We start from the raw sequence: 12,097 nt of genomic DNA, 5'->3' as shown, positions 1-12,097 counted from the left end.
TGTCAAAACGTTTACAAAAATTAAAAGTCAAAATGTTCATAAAATTTTAACTGAAAATGTTGAAAAAATTTAACTGTCAAAATGTTTTCCAAACTTTAATAGCAAAAAAAGTTGTTAAGAAATTGAACAGTCCCAAGAGTCTTAAAATTTTAACTTGTAAAAGTTCTTATAAAAATTAAGAGTAAAATGTTCTACTCAAATTAACAGTCAAAATATTGTTAAAATTTTAACTGTCAAAATATTTTTTTTAAATTTAACGATCGTTCTTAAAATTTTAACAGTCAAAATGTTTTTTAAATTTTAAATGTCAAAAAATTTAAATTTTATTAGTTATTTTACATAACTAAATGTTATTTTAAAAAAAAAATTTTACTTTGTAAAAAAAGGATTATTTGGTCAACTTATCTTTTTTTTTTTGTCAAATTTAGCACTTATAAAGAAAACCCTGTGTCATAATTGTCAAACATTTGACAAAAAGCTAACACCCCCTTAAAAAAAAAAAAAAAATTAGACGCGGCCTTTGCCTAATGATGACATTAAGATTGTCATTTGTTGAACTCTCTTATACTATTGTGTATGTGTGTACGTTTTATTTCAAAATTTACAACTTCTAGATTTAATCAAATTTACATTTAAGAATTATCCAAAAAAATAGCACATTTCAACACATTTTTCCTCTTATGGTGAGAATCTGTGTTCCTGATTAACTTTTACTTTGAGAAACATGATAATGACCTTTATAATCCAAAGTGTCGACTTTTGTGTTAACCATACGTAATTTTGAGAACAACTAATATTATTTCGTCTAGCATTAACATCCATTTGATAAAAATGTGAAGTGAATTTTTCAATATTTTGAGTGAAGGGCATAAATTTCTATCAAAATTATATGAATTTATTGTTGACAAAGAAATAAAAAAAATGTCTTTTAAAAACGAAAAAAGAACAACCCTTTTTTTTACATAATATTCGTTTGAAAAGTCTATAGAAAAATCATATGTATAGTAAATATGCCCCATGTCATTATTTATGCCCTCTTGGCATATTATTTAGGTTTTCGTGTTTTTATGTTGACCTTACTACCCCTTAAGTGTCCAAGTGGTTTTTTTTTTAAAAAGAAATGTATACTTTTATTTAAACTGGTAAAGAGAAGTACACATACATGAAAATAATACTGGTATGCCAAAAAAAGAAAGAAAAAATTGATATGGTCACCCTGTCGATTTGAAGATTTCTTTGTCATGAGCAGATCAGCTGTCATACCGCTTTATTAAATTACCTGCAAACAGTTATGAGATGAAGGAAATAAAAACATACTCCGATTCGCAAAGATATAGGCAGAAATTATGCGATGTCGGCCCTCAATTGTACTTCGAGTCCAACAAGGACTAACATTTTTAACTCCTCGGCATTACTTTCCGTCATTCACGAGCAAACACATTCGTCATTACACTTTATAGTTTAAAATATGTACATATACTAGGTGTGTTCAAAAAGTAAGATGACATTTCAAATTTCGAGGGAAAAGTACATTTGGTATGCCTGATTTTTGTATGTTAGTACACTTGACACGAACATGTATTTACTGCTTCAGCTATAAAATATGTTTAGTTTGTTTGCGAGAGGCATAAAGGTTAGAATTAGTTGGAGTGTTCTGGCATTTTTTGTTATTAAAAAACAATTATTCAAGATTTTGTGTCAAATGTTGTGTAAGAAATGAAATTATGTACTCCAAAACACTTGAAATGTTGACAATGGCATACGGTGAAACTGTTCAGAATAAAAGAGTCATTTACAAGTGGTACAGACACTTCCAAGATGGTCGGGAAGATGTCAATCACGTGTACGTCCACAACAAATGAAAACGTTGATGCAGTGAAGAAAATTGTTTTTGAAAACTGTTGAATCACTATCAGAAAAGTTGCTGAGGATATTGATATATTGGTTGACCAAAAGAATAGTCACATTTTTTGACCAAAAACAATACCGAAATCATGCCTCAGCCACCATATTCACCGGATTTGGCTCCAGCTAACTTTTTCATTGTTTCCAAAACTTAAGAGACCTATGAAAGGACGGAGATTTGTAACGATTGTTGAGATAAAGACTGGAAGAGCTCAAGGCTATACGGAAATGCTTTTAGGATTGGAAAAAGCGTTGGTACAAGTGTCTTGTATCTGCTGGTGATTACTTTGAAGGGGACAACATAAATATTTATGGATAAATGAATATTTTTTCCTAAAGAAATACAAAGTCCCTTTACTTTTTGAACGAACCCAATATGTTATCTCCTAAAGAACGAAAAAATAATGAGAACAATTTTTTTAAATAAAAAAAATATATATTCAGTTAGCAACTCTAACTGAGCACCCTCTTCCATTACGGCATTATTTTCATCTATGGTAGTACACATTGGAGATCATCCATAATTGAGAAATGCTTTTAATTTAATATATTCCTAACTCAAACTTTCTTAAAGTATATATATAGTTTTTTCCTATAGTAATAACTCTCGTCAACAAATTTTTACACATTCATTAAAATGATTTACATACTTGAAAGGCATTTTCTCTAGTCTAGAATGCAATACAGTAAAAATAATAACTTTTTTTCAATTTAAAATCATCTATTATCTACAAGTTATGATCGAATATCTAGATTTTTACTTAGTTCTTACAAGACTTAAACATTTTTTTACCCCAGCCATAGGCTGTATTAAAAGATTTTTCAAAACTACATAAGCAAATAATATGTATTTAGAAAAATAAAGGTTATATTTGTGTTTCTTGGTGAAAAATCCAATGAAAAGTTTAAATTATGTCGACTAATAAACCTTTTAACAGCAAAAACTTCCCAATATAGAATAGTTTATAGAATTTATCTAAAAAATGTTGCATTGTCAAGGTTCAGATTCTTTATAGAATCGCTCTTAAGTTTTTGGCATGTTTTGCTACTTTTAATATACAAAGCTTTTTTAAGCAAATTGTGTTTAATATAAGGATACATTATTTGAATATATTTCAAATGCCTAATGTAAAAAGATTCCAAAAGAGTTTTTATAATTTATTTAACTAATTTAGATTTTAGTTATTTTTATTTGAATTTTTATTAAATGAGGATTTTTTTATTCTCATAGCTTCAAGAAGAATTTATCAAGAAATAATAAAACTATTTGATTTTGTGATCTTTAATTTTAAAAAAATGTTTTGCTTAAAATCATTATATATCTTTGTCAATTTGAGAAAATTTCAGATTTTGTGCCATCTGGACTCAATTATGTGATCAATCATTATAGTTTGTTATAGTATTGACATTCATTTTGATAAAATGTGTTGTAAATTTTTGCATTACTTTTTATAAAAAACAGGGATTGTTGTCCAAAAATGAATTTATTGTTGGCTATTAATAAAAAAAACAAAAGTATTTAGTAACAAAAAAAAAAGATCATCCCAATTTTTCTCATTTTTTTAATGCATAATATTCATTTCAAAAGTTTTAGAATAAACATATGGTATAATTATTGGTAAGCAACAGCATCTTCAGATATCTAATAAATTGTTACAATAAACATAAGTAATTATTTTGTTATACAAACTATTTGGTAGTCGTGATCTTTGATTGAATTTTTAATCAACATTATTGAGAAAATTACTTTGAATTTTAAATGAGAGATGTGACGTCACTTTTATTACGTTTGATTATTAATTTTGTCTCAATTTATAAAAAAAATGTAGACTTCGACTTAAAGAGGTTTAATTAACTTAAACTTTTTTTAATAAAAATTAACATTAGATATTATCAAATAATTCTTGATACAAATACTTGAATAGATACAAAGTGGTTGAGTATCAATAACTGTTCCACAGTTAAAAATTTTACATCTTTTAATTTTAAGGGGATATATTTTGTACCATTCATGACTCTTTATCATAAACTTCATCAACTTATATGTACTTTAGTATCATATTTTGACCTCTCTTGCCTCTTAATAAAATGTTCTCAGAACACTGATTAGTTTAACTCAAATAAACAGTTTTTAATTTGTGAAAAATTCCCTACTATTAATTTAAAAAATACCCGATAGTTGGAAATAGCCGTTTACGGAATACTCGACGGAAATAGAACTGGGCCGCATAGTGGCCAAGTAAATTTAAAAGAAAATCTTAGATTTCCTATTATACTGAATACACATCCCATTTGGGGCAATCGCTCAGTAGACCGAGAGAGATCCACCTGGTCGAAATTTTGAATCAAGATGAAAATTTCCCCAAATACGTGAACTTTGAAACTGTAGCGGTACAGAAGACCAAACGCAGTGGCTTGGATAGCCCTTAAAAGTTTCTGAAGTGCCCCAAAATTTTTAGGTGTCCTATAAACATTTATAAGTCTGTTGTTTTTGGTGTTGTCACACAATATGGAGACCAAAACGGTGGAGTAAATCCATCTGGAACTTAGCAAGTAGGTGGTTAAAATAACTAAAAATGTTCCTATGATTTTTTTTTTTTTTTTGGACTTCCGAGGTGATTAAGAGGTTTTTTAAAAAGAAATACATTTTACGTACGTGCTTATATCTCAGACTTATTTTAAGATTTTTTAAAAATTGCAAAAGAAAAATGAACTACAGTAATTCATAACATTCAATAGAAGTTGACAAATTAAAAAAAAAAAAAAAAACAGGCTTTAGTTTATCAATTGTTTATAAAACATAATTTAAAAATAGTTTATTCATTCTTTTTTAAGAGATGGAAATGTTGTCCTGTCGCTCTTGTTGGTGCTGTTATTACAGTGGCATTGTCTACCCCTTTTAGGGGTTTTCAGCCTCCCCATTTTTCTAAAGATCTTCCTTGTCCCCCTCCCCCCTCATTATACATTTTTTTAATCAAGTACTTGCAAGTTTATTTAATTTTTTTAAAATCATAATTGAGTATCTAAGACATTTTAATATTCGACTTTTGACTTCATTTTTGGAATTTCATGAGGTAAGCTTATTTGGAGCCGAAAATATACATACAAGAAACAGTAGCCTCCATTAATAAAACAGTAAAGCTACGCTGAAAATTTTGGGTCCAACAAGGTACTGGGACGAGTATCTATATCTCATGAACGACTCAGAATTATGGGCTGAAATTTAGTACACTTAATTTACTCATGAATTTTAGCTTTTCTACCTAAAATCATTCAAATTTGAGAAGGTCGGATCATATGCCCGGTCAATTAGGCATGGAATGACACTACCTTTTTGTTCTCCCAATACTGCTGTACAATACAATGCACATATTATTATTTGTTGCAAGGCAATTAAAATTCATTCTCTTAAAAATGTAACAACACGTGGAAGGGAAATTGTAACCATAACCCATACTTTAACCTTTGGAAATATTAATAGAAAACTCTGAAAGAAAAACAATTTTTTTTCTGTAAAATTGTAAAAGAGACCCCCGGAACATTTTATAATTGTATTGAGTGGATAAGGGGTCGAGTGAGATAGATATTGTATGAGAGATACAGAACTACGTAGATTGATATTTATATTTCTAATATAATGATAAAACAATTAACAAAAGGTACTTTACTGTTTTTCAAAATATTGTCCATCAAGATCAATACACTTTTTCATACGTTTAAACCAGTTTTGGAAGTATTTTTTTCCATTCTGATTTAGATAACACAAATTATAAGTTTTGAATGCATCAGAGGCTTCTTCTGGTGATGAAAACTGCTGACTACCTAATTTATTTTTGATGTATGGTAATATAAAAAAGTCATTGGGATTAAGTCAGAACTATACAGCAGATGACCCATCATTTCGATGTTTTGAAAAACCAAACAGCTCTTTGTATGAGTCGAAATATGAGAACTTGTATTTTCAAGATGAAAAATGATTTGCCTGTTTTTCCAAGTTTCTTGGAAGACTTCCGACAGACAAATGGTCGTATACCATTCAGAATTAACTATTGTACGTTGCTCCAATACCACTGAATCTACATTACCTGTCAAACAGAAAAACAGTCTACCATTTTATTTAATGTGCTTCTCCTACAAACAACTTTTGTTGGATTTGACTCATCTTGGAAGAACCATACTGGCGATTGCTGTTTTTAGGCTCATATTCATAGATCCATGTTTTGTTACCACTGTATATACACTGTAAATATTATACACGGCTTTTGATGCAAATCTAATAATTTTCTTCAGCCTTTCCTACCACCAATCGACACGAGCCACGAGTCAGATGACGTGGGATCCAACGTAACCAAATCTTTTTTACAGCTAAATTTTCATAGAATACCATGTAGATGCTGGTCACACTAATCAACAAAGTTGCCTCGATCTCCGGTTAAGTCAAATAACGATTTTGTTTTATTACCTCATGCACAGCATCGATGTATTCTGGTGTAACAACCGATATTGGACGACCTTCACAAAATTTGTCGTGTAGCAAACTCCAGTCTAGCTAGAATTCATTATACCAGTTTCTTTATTGAACTGTTAGGATGATGCACGCATGCCATATAATGAATCAAGTTCATCGATGCATTGTTGCCTTGATAACCTACGTCGAAAGTTATGAAAAATGATACTATGAAAGTATTCAAGAGTCAATTTCATTTTTTTTTACTTGAAAGAATATTTCAAATCATTATAAAATACTCAAATCATGTGTAAATAACAAAGTGTTACTGTAAACTTGATACTTTTAAATACCAAGCTATCAATTAGATACAACAGATGGAGCTTACAAAACATAATTTTTTTGAGACCAGAAATATAAGTAGCAACCTTCGTGCATTAAAGGCAAATCATTTATCTACAGGGTTATAACTTAACTTCTTTTACAGGATTTATAATGAGATGAAATTAGAATAAATTATACAGTCAATTTCATATTTATTATATTAAAAATGTAACTAATCATCATAAATACTTTCTTTTCAATTTGGCTCCCTGTTGTAGCAATAATCTTTCTCAATCTTCTCAGAACAGCTTTTACACATACGCAAACAGTATTTATTAGAATAGCATTCCATTCCTTCACCAATGTATCCTTCAATGAGTTAATATTAAGATGATCCATGGGAAATGCTTTTTCTTCAAGTAATGACCAAAGTGAAAGATCAACGGGGTTTATATCTGAAATGCATTCAAATTCTTTTAACAACAACCCTGGTTGGATTTTTAGGTTTGTGATGACACTCCAGCTTAAGTAAATGTATATTTATTATCTTGAAGACCTTTTGAACCCAAGGTACCAATGCTGATTCCTATATCAGCTGCTAGTATGTATCTGAATTGAATTTGATCCCTAGTAAAATGAACATAAATGGAGACACTTTATCCACACATATACCAGTCTAAACTATAATTCTTGTTGGGCTTTTTGACTCAGATAGTGGGTTCTTGCTGTTGTATGTATTGAAGTAATGTCCTTACCAATCAAAGAGTCATATTTGGGATTAAATGTGGATTGGATGGTGAAATATTTATCCTCACTGAAAATGAGATTTGAGAACGTGCCATTTCTAGTCTCATTAAGAATAATCGTGCTTTTTCCCCATCTTATTTCATTTTTTTGTTTTTGTGTATATTTAAGAGATGACGCTTCTATAAACAATATACAGACATCTTAGGATTATTATTCAAAACTTTGCATAGCTTGGCCTGATAAGTTATCTTTTTGCCAATTTTTATAGAGCCCGTACATCATTTCCTCAAATTGACTCCCGGATGGCCTTAATCATTTTTAAAGTCTTTTTGGACTTTGGTTGTCTAGAGTGAGGTCGATCACCAAATCCACCTATTTCTTTATGATGTTTAATTGTTCTCCTAACTAAAAACATGGTTTTTAAGTAAATATTTAAGAAATTTTACAATTTCAGAATTTACTTCCCTTTCTTGTATGGATAATCTGTAAGTTGACGTGTGGCTTCCATCTGCATTAAGCATTTTATACGTAGTTTGACGACTTTTTTTTTTTAAATAAAGGTTTTTTAAAACCTTTATTTAAAGGAAAATAATTTTGCACAAGAAGATTTTCACAGTTGATCAATTCCAAAACCGCCGGAACGACCACTGGCTTGTGGAAACAATGGAAGAGGTCTGAGGGGTTTACTACACCAAATATACTGACCAAACAATGGTCCTCGGCGTTGATGGAAAGAAGATCAGAAAATCGGCCAGGAGCCCTACTATAAGGTGTTTAAGCACTCCATCTTGCCCTGGCTGAAAACAAACTGCTCAGAGGGTGAATACATGTGGACTCATAACGGCTCCCCCTCACACACGTCCTCCAAGTGCCAAACGTTCTGCGCAGATAACATGGCTCTATTCTGGTGCAAAGAAATATGCCCCCTTCCTCGACAGATTTGAACCCACTGGACTTTTCTATATGGGGCACATTGTAGAAGGAAACTAAAAGGATCTCAACCTCAAATATGGACTCACTGAAGTGACAACTTGTCATCAAATCCTGCATATCCTTCCGGCGACATGTACAGGCTGTTATTAAAGGTGGTCATATTGAGTGATTTATTTTTTTTTTTGCAAAAAGCTTGTCTACATGCTTTCTTAAATTTATTTTTTTGCTTATTATTAAAAAATATAAAATTATTGATATATTTCTAAATCCACGTTTTACTACCTTACCCCCTATAGAGCGTAATATCCATATTTAAAAAAGTACGTATATTACAGGACTTAAATTATAGCCCATATAGATAGCGCTTTTTTTTTTTTTTTTTTTGAATACTTGCGAGAAGAAGAATTCTTCTTAATTTTTGCCTGCAATTAAAATTCACTCTCTTAATTATGAATAGAAATGTTGTTACAATATTCCAACAAAAATTGAATAAATTGCTTGTAATATGATATATAATTTGATGAAATGATAAGTCACGTGAAATGCGATTTTAATAATACATTTCCACATTAGTACAACATATACAACAATAAGCTATTATTTATGACAAGATGAACGCAAACATTTTTGATAACATGTGATTTATATACATACTTATCAAAACTGTTGCATTTAAAATCGCCTTTTTCTTTCAATCTTATTTTTTTACAAAATAAAATAATAATAAAGATATTTCTTTATACAATTAGTCAAAAGTGAATGATATATTTTTATTACAAGCGGAAATATCCAGAGGTACACTGTATATGTTTGGCAGCATGTCATACTTTCTCTTTCTATCTCGACATTGGAGACAGCGACAGCAGACTGTCGAAATACATACCGGGCTAACCGTTATTATTTACCATTTTTAACACACAAAGTATTGAAGTACATGGCAGGATCTTTTTTTGCACGATACATACGGACTTTTCTCTACTTTTTGGTCAATTTTAACACACAAAGTATTGAAGTTCATGGCAAGATCTTTTTTGCACGATACATACGGACTTTTCTCTGCTGTTCTGTCAACAAAGGCTGCGGAATACGCCGCAGAGACAATCCTCCTGCCTTTTTTAGAGCCTTGGACACCACGGATAGGGACTTGTTCTTCTTCCTGGCTCATGGTGGTGACTAGGACAATGTTTTTCTTAGTAATCGACAGATAATTATGTGTTGTAAAACATAGTTCATCGAAAAATTGACAACAAAAATGACTGTTAACATTTCAAAATTTGCATAATGGAAATGAATAAATAATAACGGTTGGACTTGTATATTCCAACCTTTTAATAATAAGGAAATAACTTCGTAGAGGGTAGTGATACGAATTATATATTATTGGATTAGAAGGAGATGGATCTCTACTTTTTTGAGATATTATATTCGGACGATTAGCTTGTTTTCTTTTTTTTTCCCTCTTGAAGGAATGTAGTAAAAAATAAGGTTGACTCTATTTTTTCCTTTTTTTTCAGCCGATCCTTCCCTCTATATTCCCCTCATGTGGGAATAAAAATTCTGCGTTAATATTCCTGGTCTTTAGAATTCTATGACATATTTCACTGAATGATAGTTGTTTTTTTCCAAGATGCATGACTTCCAGTTGTTATTTTTTGAATAGAATAGTGTAAATATTTCGTTTTATTATGTTTATTGAATAATTCCCTTTGAAAAGTTAATAATTAAGAATACATTCAATGTTAAAAAAGAAGAAAGCATATTCTTTAAATAATTAATACTTGAGTGAACACTTTAAAATCAAAAAATATAATTAATAAAGTTAAATTATATTTTTAGAAAATAATTATTTATAATTAAATAAAATCCATAATCATGTTGCTTTGTATCCAATTTCCACTTTTGATGGCATTGATCCACAACGTCTTTATATTAGTGTATTTTGGAAAGTTAAAATTTTCATGGACAAGATCCTGTGACACTTTTTATCCGTAGCTGATCAATTTTGTACATTAGACATGAACATTATGAAAAATATATTGCCATTAATTATTGTCTAATTTTTTTTTATTAATTAAATTAAGTGTAATGTTCACTAAATAAAACGCCTTCCAGACTTTTCAAATATGAATATATGTCAATTGAAAATTTTAAGGCAATCGGAAACGAGAAAGAAGAAACTTGCTCTCCTTCTGCTGCTTGTCTACTCTTTAACTTGAGTCATTTAGTTGAAACCAGAGGACACAGTTTTTTTATAATAAGAAAATTGACCGTGACGGAATATTCTCATCCAAATGCCTAATTTTTAGTTACCTTTGGACATATGAAATTTATAAAATATTATATTTAAACCTAAGAAACTCTTGAAATTGCCTGAAATCAACTAAGTTTTATCTAAAAGACAAATTAGGCTTTTCAAAATGTATTTGTTTCATTTATTTTTATCATTAAAATACTTCATTACCAATATTAAGTTTCTAATTGCACTATATTAATGCCCTTTTGGATTGCGTTTAATTACAAATAAAGGAGGATGGTTAAAATTTCTTTAATCTTTGACAAAAACTACCTCATTTTTATTTTCAATCTCAAATTTATAAAAGAGACAAGTTTCACCAATATATTTTCGATTCTTAAAAAAATACGTAGAATGAAAAAAAATGAGCTGTAACAATTGTATTTTTGTTCTAAATCCCTCTTAGGGTAAAATTTATGAATTCCGCCACGGTTAATTTTCTTACGATCAATTTTAATTACATAGTAACTAGTTTTTTACAGTAACTGCAAGGTAGTTTAGATAAATCAGGGCCACCTTTAAATGTACCCTGATCAATAAGATAAGCAAGTAGAGGTTTGAAATTATATTTATAAGTTATAATAATACAAAAAGCAAAAATCCATTCTTTGTGTCCGCCATTTTCGCTAATCATTCGCTCACTACTAGGCCTAAGGATTTTCAGGCCTTGACTACGTCCGCAGGGGAGACTTTGTCCAAGTACTTGATTATTGATGCCTTCAAGTAGTCGATACTGTAATGTGAATGGGTAGATACCTTCCTCTCTAACTCCTCCTAAAAGAAGTAATCAATTGTATTCATACCGGGGGGAGCTAAAAGGCCAGATCTAGGGATCCCAAAATTACACCTTCTCTTCTTACCAACTGTTTTGGGTCTTGCAGGTCTTAGGATAGGGGCGTAGATTTGTTGAAACCGGAATTCGACACCATCAGCCTCACCTTTCCTCTAATGTATTACTTAGTCAAACAGGAGTTAAAAGTACATGTCTACACCCTCTCTTTTTACTCTAAGAAGATATGGGGCATGAAACTGTCGTTGCTCCCAATCACAACAGGGGTCATGAAGCTGGCTGAAAACTTTAATTTAAAGACGTGGAGGACTCAAGCTCACTCTGTGTCCAACTATTTGTCGTTCTGGATGTTGTGGGATCTATCGAAAGTCCATTCTTAATCATTCGATTAAAAGATGATTTGGTTATCATTAGACTTCAAGTCGTTCAGCAATTTTCTTCCATGGTTATCCTGTGTGGCCTTCATGTTATCTGTAAGGATATGTCTTGTGTAGAGGCCGTATTATTTCATCCCGAGGTCATTGTTTATGGTCCTGGAGACTGTTGCATGGCTTACTTGGTACTTTTTGCCATGAGTGTTGATCAGAGTCCAGGAGATGACTTTAAGTAACGTTTCAGCTCTACGAGGAAATCTGGGAGTGCATTTTTAATCACTCCC

General features: G+C 30.6%; 1 protein-coding gene across 3 annotated transcripts in view; it reads left to right on the top strand.

The window, feature by feature from the left end:
- Positions 1-12,097, top strand: part of LOC121128507 (uncharacterized) — a 127,029-nt gene that overhangs the window by 90,777 nt on the left and 24,155 nt on the right. The window lies entirely within an intron of this gene.

The sequence above is a fragment of the Lepeophtheirus salmonis genome, chromosome 13 (genome assembly GCF_016086655.4).
Source record: "Lepeophtheirus salmonis chromosome 13, UVic_Lsal_1.4, whole genome shotgun sequence".
Lineage (NCBI taxonomy): Eukaryota > Metazoa > Arthropoda > Copepoda > Siphonostomatoida > Caligidae > Lepeophtheirus > Lepeophtheirus salmonis.
Note: the sequence above shows the minus strand (reverse complement) of the source record. Positions and strands in the feature narration are given on the sequence as shown.